Here is a 13,849-nt window from a genome sequence, read left to right as displayed (position 1 = left end):
TTGTTAAAACAGATATGAGTGGTGGCACTGGGCAAGTAGGCACAGTATCTAATGTGAACCTCACACAGAAGCTGGCAGGCAGGCAAATGCTCTTCTATTACAGTGGAAACAACATTTTGGTTGTAAAAGCACGCTATAGAGATACCAGATATGAGTGGCAACTGTCAAAGTACGCTGGCAGGGTTGTGCAGGGCACACGCTGAAGGAAGGCCTGACAGAGCCGCTTGAAGGACACTGACTGTCTGCTATTAGCTTACACTGGAAACCTTTTTTCTTTGTAAAAGCACGCTAAAGAGACACCAGATATGATTGGCAACTGTCAAAGCACGCTGGCACAGGTCTGCAGAGCACACGCTGAAGTAGGCCTGACACCCAGACGCTTGCAGACAACTAACTGCTCTTCTATTACAGTGAAAAAAAAATATTTATTTTAAATGTAAAGCTTAACCAATTGTTAAAACAGATATGAGTGGTGGCACTGGGCAAGTAGGCACAGTATCCAATGTGAACCTCACACAGAAGCTGGCAGGCAGGCAACTGCTCTTCTATTACAGTGAAAAAAAATATTTATTTTAAATGTAAAGCTTAACCAATTGTTAAAACAGATATGAGTGGTGGCACTGGGCAAGTAGGCACAGTATCCAATGTGAACACCACACAGAAGCTGGCAGGCAGGCAACTGCTCTTCTATTACAGTGAAAAAAAAATATTTATTTTAAATGTAAAGCTTAACCAATTGTTAAAACAGATATGAGTGGTGGCACTGGGCAAGTAGGCACAGTATCCAATGTGAACCTCACACAGAAGCTGGCAGGCAGGCAACTGCTCTTCTATTACAGTGAAAAAAAAATATTTATTTTAAATGTAAAGCTTAACCAATTGTTAAAACAGATATGAGTGGTGGCACTGGGCAAGTAGGCACAGTATCCAATGTGAACCTCACACAGAAGCTGGCAGGCAGGCAACTGCTCTTCTATTACAGTGAAAAAAATATTTATTTTAAATGTAAAGCTTAACCAATTGTTAAAACAGATATGAGTGGTGGCACTGGGCAAGTAGGCACAGTATCCAATGTGAACCTCACACAGAAGCTGGCAGGCAGGCAACTGCTCTTCTATTACAGTGGAAACAAAATTTTGGTTGTAAAAGCACGCTATAGAGACACCAGATATGAGTGGCAACTGTCAAAGTACGCTGGCAGGGTTGTGCAGGGCACACGCTGAAGGAAGGCCTGACAGAGCCGCTTGAAGGACACTGACTGGCTGCTATTAGCTTACACTGGAAACCTTTTTTCTTTGTAAAAGCACGCTAAAGAGACACAAGATATGATTGGCAACTGTCAAAGCACGCTGGCACAGGTCTGCAGAGCACACGCTGAAGTAGGCCTGACACCCAGACGCTTGCAGACAACTAACTGATCTTCTATTACAGTGAAAAAAAATGATTTCTTTAAAATCTAAAGCTTAAGCTATTGTTAAAACAGATATGAGTGGTGGCACTGGGCAAGTGGGCACAGTATCCAATGTGAACCTCACACAGAAGCTGGCAGGCAGGCAACTGCTCTTCTATTACAGTGGAAAAAAAATATTTATTTTAAATGTAAAGCTTAACCAATTGTTAAAACAGATATGAGTGGTGGCACTGGGCAAGTAGGCACAGTATCCAATGTGAACCTCACACAGAAGCTGGCAGGCAGGCAACTGCTCTTCTATTACAGTGGAAACAAAATTTTGGTTGTAAAAGCACGCTATAGAGACACCAGATATGAGTGGCAACTGTCAAAGTACGCTGGCAGGGTTGTGCAGGGCACACGCTGAAGGAAGGCCTGACAGAGCCGCTTGAAGGACACTGACTGGCTGCTATTAGCTTACACTGGAAACCTTTTTTCTTTGTAAAAGCACGCTAAAGAGACACCAGATATGATTGGCAACTGTCAAAGCACGCTGGCACAGGTCTGCAGAGCACACGCTGAAGTAGGCCTGACACCCAGACGCTTGCAGACAACTAACTGATCTTCTATTACAGTGAAAAAAAATGATTTCTTTAAAATCTAAAGCTTAAGCTATTGTTAAAACAGATATGAGTGGTGGCACTGACTGTGCAAATGGGCAAGGCATCCAACCTGACACAGAAGCTGGCAGGCAGGCAACTGCTCTTCTATTACAGTGAAAAACAATTATTTATTTTAAATCTAAAGCTTAACCAATTGTTAAAACAGATATGAGTGGTGGCACTGGGCAAGTGGGCACAGTATCCAATGTGAACCTCACACAGAAGCTGGCAGGCAGGCAACTGCTCTTCTATTACAGTGAAAAAAAAATATTTATTTAAAATCTAAAGCTTAACCAATTGTTAAAACAGATATGAGTGGTGGCACTGACTGTGCAAATGGGCAAGGCATCCAACCTGACACAGAAGCTGGCAGGCAGGCAACTGCTCTTCTATTACAGTGAAAAAAAAATATTTATTTTAAATCTAAAGCTTAACCAATTGTTAAAACAGATATGAGTGGTGGCACTGGGCAAGTGGGCACAGTATCCAATGTTAACCTCACACAGAAGCTGGCAGGCAGGCAACTGCTCTTCTATTACAGTGAAAAAAATTATTTATTTAAAATCTAAAGCTTAACCAATTGTTAAAACAGATATGAGTGGTGGCACTGACTGTGCAAATGGGCAAGGCATCCAACCTGACACAGAAGCTGGCAGGCAGGCAACTGCTCTTCTATTACAGTGAAAAAAATGTATTTATTTTAAATCTAAAGCTTAACCAATTGTTAAAACAGATATGAGTGGTGGCACTGGGCAAGTGGGCACAGTATCCAATGTGAACCTCACACAGAAGCTGGCAGGCAGGCAACTGCTCTTCTATTACAGTGAAAAAAAAAATATTTATTTTAAATGTAAAGCTTAACCTATTGTTAAAACAGATATGAGTGGTGGCACTGGGCAAGTAGGCACAGTATCCAATGTGAACCTCACACAGAAGCTGGCAGGCAGGCACCTGCAATTACATTACACAGGAAAAAAAAAAATAAGCAGCCTGATGTTATAGCCCTAAAAAGGGCTTTTTGGGGTGCTGTCCTTACAGCAGAGATCAGATGAGTCCTTCAGGATTGTAGTGGACACTGAATACCCTAGCCTAGCTATCAATTTCCCTATCTAATCAGCAGCAGCTAAACTTTCCCTCCTCTCACTAAGCATGCATCTTCCGAATGAATCGAAAATGGATGCTGGGAGGGAGGTTGGAGGGTGTGGAAGGGAGGGAGTGCTGCTGATTGGCTGGAATGTGTCTGCTGACCGAGAGGCACAGGGTCAAAGTTTGCCCAATGATGACGAATAGGGGGCGGATCGAACTGCGCATGTGTCCGCCCGCCGCGGCGAACGCGAACACGCTAATTTCGCCGGGAACTGTTCGCCGGCGGACAGTTCGGTACATCACTATAAACAACCTCTATTATATTAAACTGCTTTTTTTTTTTTACTATGCCTTTATATTTGGAAATGTTCTGTTCTTCATAATGTAATAAAGAGAGAGAGTGTTATTTTCATATGGTGAGATGCTAAACAACCAAACTAGGAAGTGGTTCAACACATTAAAACATTTAGAAACTCTTTTGTGCATGTACTAAACTGTAAAGTCTATAGGAGTAAGCAAAATTGATCAAATAGCTTCCAATTTAATGTAGGAAACATGGAAGTGTGCACTCACTGTACTCAGTTATTGTAAATAAATAGAATTAGTACATTACCATAACAGTTACATAGTTGGTGGTCAATGGATTAAATTAAGAAGCTTTTGATCAAACCAATTTTAAAAAAGGGAACAAACATTAAAGTAACCATTAAAATATCTGTATTAAATTAACCACAATCTAATGCAGTTGGTTGGAGTTTTCTGCTCTTTTTCCGTTTCTTATATATTTTGTTTTAGCTTGTATGCATTGCAATGACAATATTTGCAAATAACAGTAGTGATGACGCGAACATAAAATGTTTCGGTTCGCGAATGGCAAACGCGAACTTCCGCAAATGTTCGCGAACGGGCGAACCGGGCGAACCAGGCGAACCGGGCGAACCGCCATAGACTTCTGGCCACAATAGTGATGGAAAAGTTGTTTCAAGGGGACTTAGACCTGGACTGTGGCATGCCGGAGGGGGATCCATGGCAAAACTCCCATGGAAAATTACATAGTTGATGCATAGTCTGGTTTTAATCCATAAAGGGCATAAATCACCTAACATTCCTAAATTGTTTGGAATAACATGCTTTAAAATATCAGGTATGATATTGTATCGATCAGGTAGTGTAAGGGTTACGCCCAGTAACAGTGACAGACCAAACTCCCCGTTTAACGCACCGCAAACAGTCCATTTGCACAACCGCAAACTCCCCATTTGCACAAGGTTGGATACCAAGCTAGCCATGTCCCATTCCTTGTCCTCACTGATGTCATTGAAGGTCTCTCTTCCTCCACCCAGCAAGCAGGAGATGGAAAAAGATGCTTGGTCGGTCCTACTACTTCAAATTTGGGGCACTGCGAGTGCAATCTAATGTGCCACCAGATAGGAGTGGTGTGTTAAGTAGTCCCCCTCATCAGACCTTTTTTAGTCGAATGTATTGCCCACTGTCAGTCCCTTCGGGATCCATCCCTCATTCATCTTAATAAAGGTGAGGTAATCTAGATTTTTTGACCTAGGCGACTTCTCTTCTCAGTGACAATACCTCCTACTGCACTGAAGGTCCTTTCTGACAGGACACTTGAAGCGGGGCAGGCCAGAAGTTCTATCGCAAATTGGGATAGCTCAGGCCACAGGTCAAGCCTGCACACCCAGTAGTCAAGGGGTTTATTGCTCCTCAGAGTGTCAATATCTGCAGTTAAGGCGAGGTAGTCTGCTACCTGTCGGTCGAGTCGTTCTCTGAGGGTGGACCCCGAAGGGCTGTGGCAATGCGTAGGACTTAAAAAGCTCTGCATGTCCTCCATCAACAACACGTCTGTAAAGCATCCTGTCCTTGCCGGCGTGGTCGTGGGAGGAGGAGGATTACTTTCACCTCTTCCCCTGTTAGATTCCCGTTGTGCTGTGACATCACCCTTATACGCTGTGTAAAGCATACTTTTTAATTTATTTTGGAACTGCTGCATCCTTTCCGACTTGCCATAATTCGGTAACATTTCAGGCACTTTCTGCTTATACCGGGGGTCTAGTAGCGTGGACACCCAGTACAGGTCGTTCTCCTTCAGCCTTTTTATACGAGGGTCCCTCAACAGGCACGACAGCATTAAAGACCCCATTTGCACAAGGTTGGATGCCGAGCTACTCATGTCCTGTTCCTTGTCCTCAGTGATCTCTCTGAAGGTATGTTCTTCCCCCAGCCACGTACAACACTATGGGGACCAGATAGGTGACAACGAGCACCCTGGGATGCCTGTTGTGGTTGGTCTTCCTCCTCCTCCTCAAAGCCACATTCCTCCTCTGACTCCTCTTCCTCACAATCCTCTTCCAGCGTTGCCGCAGGTCCAGCAAGCGATGCTGATAAGGCTGTTTCTGGTGGTGATGGTGACCACAACTCTTCCTCTTCACGCTCATCTACGGCCTGATCCAGCACTCTTCGCAGGGCACGCTCCAGGAAGAAAACAAATGATATGATGTCACTGATGGTGCCTTCGGTGCGACTGACTAGGTTTGTCACCTCCTCAAAAGGACGCATGAGCCTACAGGCATTGCACATGAGCGTCCAGTAATGTGGCAAAAAAATTCCCAGCTCCGCAGAGGCTGTCCTAGCACCCCGGTCATACAAATACTCACTAACGGCTTTTTCTTGTTGGAGCAGGCGGTCGAACATTAGGAGTTTTGAATTCCAACGTGTCGGGCTGTCGCAAATCAAGCGCCTCACTGGCATGTTGTTTCGCCACTGGATATCGGAAAAGTGGGCCATGGCAGTGTAGGAATGCCTGAAATGGCCACACACCTTCCTGGCCTGCTTAAGGACGTCCTGTAAGCCTGGGTACTTATGCACAAAGCGTTGTACGATCAGATTACACACATGTGCCATGCACGGCACATGTGTCAACTTGCCCAAATGCAATGCCGCCAACAAATTTCTTCCGTTGTCACAAACCACTTTGCCGATCTCCAGTTGGTGCGGAGTCAGCCACTGATCCACCTGTGCGTTCAGGGCGGACAGGAGTGCTGGTCCGGTGTGACTCTCTGCTTTCAGGCAAGTCAACCCCAAGACGGCGTGACACTGCCGTATCCGGGATGTGGAACAGTACCTGGGGAGCTGGGGGTGTGCCGTTGATGTGGAGCAAGATGCAGCAGCAGAAGAGGACTCAGCTGAGGAGGTTATGGAAGAGGATGGAGTAGGAGGAGTAGAGGAGGTGGCAGCAGGCCTGCCTGCAAGTCGTGGCGGTGTCACCAACTCCTCTGCAGAGCCACGCATTCCATGCTTGGCAGCCGTCAGCAGGTTTACCGAATGCGCAGTGTAGGTGAAATACCTGCCCTGACCATGCTTTGCAGACCAGGTATCAGTGGTCAGATGGACCCTTGCCCCAACACTGTGTGCCAGACATGCCATTACTTCCTTCCTACATCGAGTACAGGTTGGGGATTGCCTCTTGTGCAAAGAAATTTCGTCCGGGTACCTCCCACTGCGGTGTCCCAATAGCTACAAATTTTTTCTTCACCAGATTGTCTGGTAAAAGCTGGCGGGCTAAGAGTTCAGTCAAGCCAGCTGTCAGACGCCGAGCAAGGGGGTGACTTTGTTACATTGGCTTCTTACGCTCAAACATGTCCTTGACAGACACCTGACTGTGGGCAGATGAGCAGGAACTGCTCAAGGCGAGAGACGGAGGGGCGGATGGTTGAGAGGGGGCAAGGAGGACAGCAGTGGTTAACATGGTTACAGATGCTGTACCAGGAGGAGGATGGCGGCTTTAAATTTGAGTGCTGCTTGTACTCATGTGTTGATCCCATAGGCGTTTGTGATGTGCGATCATGTGCCTTCGCAAAGCAGTTGTACCTAGGTGGGTGTTGGACTTCCCACGACTCAGTTTCTTTTGGCACAGGTTGCAAATGGTATCGCTGTTGTCAGAGGCAGACACACAGAAAAAATGCCACACTGCTGAGCTCTGCAATGACGCCATTCTGGTGGTAGCAACAGCATACGTTGATTGGCGTGCTGTCTGGCTGACCCCAGGTGCCGATGCATGCTGTCTGACTGTGCCACTAGCTCCTTGCGACGACCTCCCACTGCTTCCAACTCATCTCCTCCTCCTCCTCTCTGTCTCCCCATCTGAACTTTCCCCCTGTTCTTCTTCTCTTCTAGCGGGCACCCACGTGACATCCACGGACGCATCGTCATCATCAACCGCTTCACTTGTATCTTACAACTCAGCAAAGGAAGCAGCAGTGCGTACAACATCATCATCATCACACCGTACGTGTGTAATGCTGCCTGACCGAGACATATCCCTGTTATCTACATCCTCTGGCAATAATGGTTGCGCATCACTCATTTCTTCCAACTGATGTGTAAATAACTCCACTGACAAACCAAGTGAAGCGGCTGTGGTGCTAGTATTGGTGGTGGCAGCAGGCGGGCGAGTGGTAACTTAAGAGGTGCCCAAAGCTAAGCTGGAGGAGGATGGTGAGTCGAGGTTCCGAGCGGAATCTGTCACCCAGCACTCCCAAGCAACCAAGTCCTGCAAAATCTTCAGAGCAGAGACTGGGCCCCTTAAAACAGCATTAACACCCAGCACTCCCAAGCAACCAAGTCCTGCAAAATCTTCAGAGCAGAGACTGGGCCCCTTAAAACAGCATTAACACCCAGCACTCCCAAGCAACCAAGTCCTGCAAAATCTTCAGAGCAGAGGTATCATCTCTGGAAGATTGCCCACCCTACCCTCCCCACACCATCCCACCCCATGGTCAACAACTTACTTATAGATAGTGCACATCAGCTGGTTTCCTTAACACACCAATCAAGTTACCAAACCTCTCCTCACCTGAATTCATTTAACACACTGCATACTTACACTGGTTTAAACACTCATTGATATTTGTGTGTGTTTGTATATATGATCTACATATCTATATAATACACATTTTCTCTAATGTTCTCCCTTCTATTTTTCACTTTAACACTAACTTCTCTGATCACTAAAATATCCCTATCCTTTCACTCACCTGTCCCTGGCAACACAATCCTCATTACTTCCACCTTACTCCCCTCTCTATTCATCCCATGCACTCTACACATACCTTTCCAGCCTATCTCCACCAACTCCTCCCAAATCTACATACATACCCTCCTACAAAACTTTCAAATCCTACTCCCACCTTCACTTCCTTTCTATCCTTCTGCTCCTAGCAGCTGGTGATGTATCTCCAAACCCCGGTCCCCTCTCAACAAACACAGCACATACTAACCCAAGGACCCACACTAATCTCATACCCATCTCATGTTCCTCTAGATCCTCCTTCAATACTGCCCTCTGGAACGCACGCTCTGTTTGCAATAAAACTAAATCCACTGCTGTCCATGACTTCTTTATCTCTCGTTCAATAGATTTACTAGCCTTAACAGAAACCTGGCTCTCCCCCTCTGACACTGCCACCCCTGCATCTTTGTCCTTCGGTGGTCTCCAACTTACCCACAACCCAAGAAACTCTGAATGTAAAGGTGGTGGTGTTGGATTTCTCCTCTCCCCTCACTGCTCTTTTAAACCTCTTCCCACCCCCCCTTCCCTCTCTTTCCCGTCATTTGAAATACACTCAATTCGCCTTTTCAAACCCTTCTCTGCTAACATTGCTGTTATTTACCGTCCCCCTGGTTCCCCTCTTCTCTTCCTTGACCACTTTGCTGCCTGGCTACCCTATTTCCTCTCTTCTAACATTCCATCCCTAATTCTCGGGGACTTCAATATTCCTATAAACCCACCTTTGACCTCTGCAGCCACTAAACTACTTTCAATGACTTCCTCCCTCGGGCTATCACAGTGGGCAAATTCTCCCACCCATGTAGCTGGCAATACCCTTGACCTAATCTTCACTTATGCATGTACAGTAACTAATATCTGCAACACTCCATATCCACTCTCTGATCACCACCTCTTATCATTTGCTCTTGCGTACCCCCTCACCCAACAACCTCAGCCTAACCCCCCTCAACTCAGGAGGGACCTTAATTCTCTGGATCTCCAACAGTTGTCAGCTGACATTGATTCACAACTGCTGTCCATCCCTTCCCTCTCCTGTCCTTCACTGGCCATCTCCATATATAACTCTACTCTTACATCTGCCTTGAACACTGCAGCGCCACTCCAAACAAGCACCTCAAGGAGGACCCACCCCCAAACCATGGCATACTAAATCAACGCGCTACCTGCAAAGATGCTCCCGTTGTGCTGAACGCTCCTGGAGGAAGTCTCGTACCCAATCAGACTTTCTCCATTATAGATTCATATTGTGTTCATACAGTTCAGCCCTTGCCCTTGCCAAACAGTCCTATTTTTCCTCTCTCATTAGTTCATGTTCCCGCAACCCCAGGCGTCTCTTTGACACCTTTAATTCTCTTCTTCGCCCTGCTGTTGCCACCCCCAAAACTAACCTTACTTCTGATAACTTTGCATGTTACTTCACTGACAAGATTGAACAGCTAAGGAAAGAATTCTCCCCTCCTTGCCTTTCTGTTTCTCAATCACACATAGATCATGCATTTCCTACCCTTCAGACATTCTCCCCAGCTACTGACCAAGAGGTGGCTGCTCTTCTTTGCTCTTCTCGCCCCACCACTTGCCCGCTCGATCCTGTCCCATCTCACCTTATCAGATCTCTCTCCACTTGTCTCGTGCCTTCTCTAACACACATCTTCAACTGCTCACTCTCTTCTGGCATCGTCCCTGCTGACCTTAAACATGCCACTGTAGTACCTATACTAAAAAACCATCCCTCGTCTCATCCACCCTCTCTAATTACCGTCCCATATCCCTGCTCCCTTTTTCCTCAAAGCTTCTGGAAAGGCTTGTCTTTACCCGTGTGTCTCATTTCCTCAATTCCAACTCTCTCCTTGACCCCCTTCAATCTGGCTTCCGCCCTCTCCACTCTACAGAGACTGCCCTTATCAAAGTCACTAACGACCTAATCGCAGCTAAATCCAAAGGCCACTACTCCATACTAATTCTTCTTGACCTCTCAGCGGCCTTTGACACCGTTGATCATGCTCTCCTTCTTCAAACTCTTCAATCACTTGGTCTCTGTGACTCTGTCCTCTCGTGGTTTTCCTCTTATCTCTCCCAACGCTCATTCAGTGTCTCCTTTTCTAATGATACCTCCTCCCCTCGCCCTGTCTCGGTTGGAGTTCCCCAAGGCTCCGTCCTTGGTCCACTTCAATTTTCTCTTTATACTGCCTCTCTTGGCAAACTTATTACCTCTTTTGGATTCCACTACCACCTGTATGCTGATGACACCCAGCTATATCTCTCCTCCCCGGACCTCTCCCCTGCCATCCTGCAACGTGTCACTGCTTGCCTTTCTTCCATCTCTGACTGGATGTCCTCCCTCTTTCTGAAACTCAATCTCTCAAAAACTGAGCTCCTTGTCTTTCCTCCTCCTAATACTGATCCTCCTCTTTCACTCTCCCTTCAAGTTTGTGGTACCAACATCAGTCCATCCTTGCAAGCGCGCTGTCTTGGCGTCATACTTGACTCTGGTCTCACCTTTGAGCCTCACATCCAGCATGTTGCCAAATCCTGTAGATTCCATCTTAAAAACATAGCCCACATCCGCCCCTTTCTTGCACCAGATACTACCAAGGAGCTTGTCCATGCTCTGGTAATCTCCCGCATGGATTACTGTAACCCTCTCCTGATTGGTCTTCCCAAAAGCCGTACTGCACCCCTACAGTCCGTAATGAACGCTGCTGCTAGACTGATTTTCCTCTCTAGTCGTTTCTCTCACACCTCACCCCTCTGCCAGTCCTTACATTGGCTTCCTGTATGCTATAGGAGTCAATTCAAGGTACTAACTCACACCTATAAAGCACTGAACAACTCTAGCCCCTCTTATATCTCCTCACAGATCCATAGGTATGTCCCTTCTCGGTCTCTCCGTTCTGCCCGTGACCACCTCCTGTCCGTTGTCCGCACTCGTACGGCCAACTCGCGCTTGCAGGACTTCTCGCGGGCGGCTCCCTTCCTATGGAATAGCCTGCCTACCGCCATCAGACTCTCCCCTAGTCTTGCATCTTTTAAGAAGTGCCTTAAAACTCATCTCTTTAGGAAAGCATATGGCCTCCAAGACTAACCCTTACCTCACATACCTGTCTCTTGCCCTCTCCTAAAGGGCAGTCCACCTTATTTGATTGCAAATTCCTGTCCTAATGTGTTTTACACCCACCTCCTATAGAATGTAAGCTCGATCGAGCAAGGTCCTCTTCAACCTATTGTTCCTGTAAGTTTATTTGTAATTGTCATATCTATAGTTAAATCCCTTCTCATAATATTGTAAAGCGCTACGGAATCTGTTGGCGCTATATAAATTGCAATAATAATAAATAATAAAAATGATTGCGTGTCCTGTGTTAGCCAGTAAACTATGTCCTCAGAACTTTTCAAGTTCAGGGTACGTGGCCTCTGAACACTGGGCATTATTCTAGGGCCAAAGGGAATCACCGCACCACGACCACGACGGCCCCTGCGGGGTGGCCTGCCTCTGCCTGTCATTTTTTTTCGATTAGTGGTACTATGCGTGCAAGCTACTGTGACAACAGATATGAGTGGCACTGGTGTGACACTGTGCCCTGGCAGGCCCTGAAGCGCACACTCGTGAAGGAAACTGACTGCTATTATATTACAATCCAAAAAGTTTTGTTGTTTTTAAATGCAAGCTATTGTGACACCAGATATGAGTGGTGGCACTGGGCAAGTGGGCACAGTATACGCTGTGAGCCTGACACACACGCTGGCAGACAACTAACTGCTACTCAATCTATTACAGTCAAAATTGTATTTGTTTTTTTAAAAAAATGTACACTACTGTTACACTAGATATGAGTTGCACTGGTGTGACACTGTGCCCTAGCAGGCCCTGAAACGCACACTCGTGAAGGAAACTGACTGCTATTATATTACAGTCCAAAAAGTTTTGTTGTTTTTAAATGCAAGCAATTGTGACACCAGATATGAGTGAGTGGTGGCACTGGGCAGGCCCTGAAACGCACACTAGTGAAGGAAACTGACTGCTATTATATTACAGTCCAAAAAGTTGTTTTTTTGTTAAATGCAAGCTATCGTGACACCAGATATGAGTGGTGGCACTGGGCGAGTGGGCACAGTATACGATGTGAGCCTGACACACACGCTGGCAGACAACTAACTGCTATTCAATCTATTACAGTCAAAATTGTATTTTTTTTAAAAAATGTACACTACTGTTACACCAGATATAAGTTGCACTGCTGTGAAACTGTGCCCTGGCAGGCCCTGAAACGCACACTCGTGAAGGAAACTGACTGCTATTATATTACAGTCCAAAAAGTTTAGTTGTTTTCAAATGCAAGCTATTGGGACACCAGATATGAGTGGTGGCACTGGGAAAGTGGGCACAGTATACGCTGTGAGCCTGACACACACGCTGGCAGACAACTAACTGCTACTCAATCTATAACAGTCAAAATTGTATTTTTTTTTTTTAAATGTACACTACTGTTACACCAGATATGAGTTGCACTGGTGTGACACTGTGCCCTGGCAGGCCCTGAAACGCACACTCGTGAAGGAAACTGACTGCTATTATAATACAGTCCAAAAAGTTGTTTTTTTGTTAAATGCAAGCTATTGTAACACCAGATATGAGTGGTGGCACTGGGCGAGTGGGCACAGTATACGATGTGAGCCTGACACACACGCTGGCAGACAACTAACTGCTATTCAATCTATTACAGACTATATTTTATTTTATTTTTTAAATGTACACTGTGCCCTGGCAGGCCCTGAAATGCACACTCGTGAAGGAAACTGACTGCTATTATATTACAGTCCAAAAAGTTTTGTTGTTTTGAAATGCAAGCTATTGTGACACCAGTGAGTGAGTGGTGGTACTGGGCAGGCCCTGAAACGCACACTAGTGAAAGAAAACTGACTGCTATTATATTACAGCCAAAAAAGTATATATTTTTTTTAAATGCAAGCTATTGTGACACCAGTGAATGAGTGGTGGCACTGGGCAAGTGGGCACAGTATATGCTGTGAGCCTTACACACAGGCTGGCAGGCAGGCAACTGCAATTACATTACACAGAAAAAAAAAGCAGACTGATGTTCTAGCCCTAAAAAGGGCTTTTTGGGGTGCTGTCCTTACAGCAGAGATCAGATGAGTCCTTCAGGACTGTAGTGGACACTGAATACACTAGCCTAGCTATTAATTTCCCTATCAAATCAGCAGCAGCTACACTGTCCCTACTCTCACTAAGAATGCAGCTTCACAATGAATGTAAAATGGATGCTGTCCAGGAGGTGGGAGGGTCTGGGAGGGAGGGTCTGCTGCTGGTTGGCTGGAATGTGTCTGCTGACTGTGAGGTACAGGCAGGGTCAAAGTTTACTCAATGATGACAAATAGGGGGCGGACCGAACAGCGCATGTGTTCGCCGTCCGTGGCGAACGCGAACAAGCGATGTTCTCCAGGAACTATTCGCCAGCGAACAGTTCGGGACATCACTAAATAACAGTAATCCTTTGCTATAATACTCAAAGAGGTCTGTAGAAATAAACTGAACTCTAGAAGATTGAGAAAAAAAAAGACTCTTGTGCTCAAAGATTAAACTTTACTGTCATTAATGGATTATAACATTTT

This window comes from Pelobates fuscus, chromosome 10, assembly GCF_036172605.1.
Source record: "Pelobates fuscus isolate aPelFus1 chromosome 10, aPelFus1.pri, whole genome shotgun sequence".
In the NCBI taxonomy this organism is placed as follows: domain Eukaryota; kingdom Metazoa; phylum Chordata; class Amphibia; order Anura; family Pelobatidae; genus Pelobates; species Pelobates fuscus.
Note: the sequence above shows the minus strand (reverse complement) of the source record.